The 2500-nt window shown below is 44.7% G+C and overlaps 1 protein-coding gene across 1 annotated transcript in view; it reads right to left on the bottom strand.

Moving 5' to 3' along the window:
• The window catches only part of nlk1 (nemo-like kinase, type 1), an 11755-nt gene extending 11734 nt beyond the window's left edge, over positions 1–21 (bottom strand). The window contains exon 1 of the mRNA XM_080834241.1: positions 1–21. This exon is cut by the window's left edge and continues 1491 nt beyond it. The gene's annotated coding sequence lies outside the window, so the exon portion shown is untranslated.
• Positions 22–2500: the final 2479 nt, after the last annotated feature.

Raw genomic sequence — 2500 nt, 5'->3', positions numbered from 1 at the left:
TCACACGACCATTCCATTGAGTTCCGAGTCTTTCTTCGTTGGCCGTTTCCTTGAATCGTGTTTCCCCCTTTCCAAAAATCAGCTGTTGTAATAAGCGAGCGTCCAGGAGGAGGAGTTGGGGGATGGAGAAGAGCCCGATCGCTGGGGGAGGGGAGCCTAGGCGCCGGTGTAAACAATGCCTCTGACGGCCTCACCACTTCACATACGAGTGCTACTTCCAGGAATTATATCAATTAAAGCAGCCTTAACTTTGACTCCGTCTCTCGAGTATTTTGTTAATAACACATACATTTGCGTGTCTTTAATAGAACATGCCAAAATCTGTACCTTTGTGAAATTCCTTGTTACAATAATGTCTTGACATGACATGTTATGGTGAAAAAAAGATACAATACATGATCACTGGGCTAGAAGTCCATACTGTTAAATGCAGAAATACAGAAGTACAGTCATCTAGAGGTACACAAATTAATAACTTAATGTATAATTAACAGAAAAACGCATATATTTAATTTTAAAGCGAAAACATATTCAACATCGCGTTAAAGCAGGATAGCAACATGACAACATAATCTTAAAGCATATTTTAACGTTTTAACATCTGAAAATCTTCCACATTAATATTAATAACGATTTGGGCATTTACAGTACAACAATGACAAATGATGACATCAACGTGGGTTTGAGAAATAGCAGATTCCAGCGGGTGAGCGGATTTGAGAAATACAGTCAAAAGGCCAACGGCAGAGATAGGATTATGGTTCCTGTGTGTGTGGATCCCTAACCCTAAACCTACCCCAAGGACACAGAGTCTAGGGTTAGGGTCCCTGTGAGTGTGGGTGGGTCCCTAACCCTAACTCAACGACAGAGAGATCTAGGGTAAGGGTCCCTGTGAGTGTGGGTCCCTAACCCTAACCCAACGGCAGAGATATCTAGAGTTATGGTTCCTGTGTGTGTGTCAGAGATCTCCAGCAGGGCGAGTGTGGAACCACGTTGGCACAGGAGTCGGCCTCAGTCGTCACCTCAGGTTAAAGAATGGCAGCATCCCACCCAGGTGACACTCAGACACTCCCAAAACCTAACCTCCATTTAAAAATAATATCCCCCGGGTCCGATATTCACTGGCAGGCACCCCTAAAGTGAATCAAACATGGTATCACATGCGGCTTCTCTCTCACTCACACACACACACAGATGACTTAGCCACACCACCCTTTGAATGATCTGCATGCTTAAAGGTGACCTATCAGGAAGGGGTCTGTTGGTATGGCCATAACACAGACAGTACCAGTTCTACTCTAGAATCCGCTCCAGTTCGACTCAAGTTCCGCTGTAATTTCGCTGTAGTTCCAATCAAGTTCCGCTCCAGTTCCACTCAAGTTCCGCTGTAATATCGCTGTAGTTCCAATCAAGTTCCACTCAAGTTCCACTGTAATTCCATTCTTGTTCTGCTGTAGTTCCACTCCAGTTCTGCTTTATGAGTCTCTTTGCATGGGCACGGAAGAAAACTGGTAGATCTCTTGCTCGTATGACAATTACAGTTTCGTTTGTCGGGTCCTAAACAGAACATACCTTTACACAGAACCCTTTTTACACCAAGATCTCAGAACACCAAGAACCCAGAGAATCTGAAGCAGGGCTGGATCAGGGACGTATCATCAACATGTCTACCATCAGAAGCGGGGTTGGATCAATGGACGTATCATCAACATGTCTGCTAAAAGACTAAATGTAAACATCTGGACACATCTGGCCAAAGCAGGGCCATGCCTTTTCCAGACTGTCTGCCAACATGTTTCAGCACCATGTTTGTGTGTGTGTAGCTGGGTACCCCTTAAGTGACTGTTAGTGTGAGTGTGTGTGTGTGTACCCCTTATGTGACAGAGTGTGACTGAGTGTGTGTGCGTCTGTGAGTACCCCTTATGTGATTGTGTGTGTGTGTGTGTGTGATTCAGACCAGAACAACCGGGGATTCCATCTGGGTTGTCATAGCATACAACTGGCAGAGAGAGGGCAATAATGCGTTGTTTACACAGAGTATAGTTTGCCTGAATCCGGAGAGAAATGTCCTCGGATCGACCTTTCGTCTACACCAATCAGGGGCGGAGTGGCCATCGGGAGCACCAGGATTTTTCCCGGTCGGCCGGTAGCCCAATAATCTCTCGAGAACCAGCCTGCAGGCCGGCCTTCGCAGCCGTCGCATCAAATTCATGAGCGGCCCATTTGAATATACGTCAAATCCTGGTCCCGGGAAAATCTCTAAATTCTCCGAGAGTTACAAAATTAGCCAGTCCAACCACTATTTATAGCACTATTTGTCTCTGTACATCACACCTATGGTGTGTGTCAAACTCACTCCCATCAATCCAACCTTCTGATTTTTGTTTAGCCTCCTATATTGATGTAATTATTTTTATTCAGACGCTCCATTACTTTCATGACCACAAATATAAATTGGCCAGCGATTTAATTCGTTTTTTTTTTGTTGAATGTAGAATAG

This window comes from Sprattus sprattus (assembly GCF_963457725.1).
Source record: "Sprattus sprattus genome assembly, chromosome: 3".
Classification (NCBI taxonomy): domain Eukaryota; kingdom Metazoa; phylum Chordata; class Actinopteri; order Clupeiformes; family Clupeidae; genus Sprattus; species Sprattus sprattus.
This window is presented reverse-complemented; position numbering and strand designations above follow the sequence as displayed.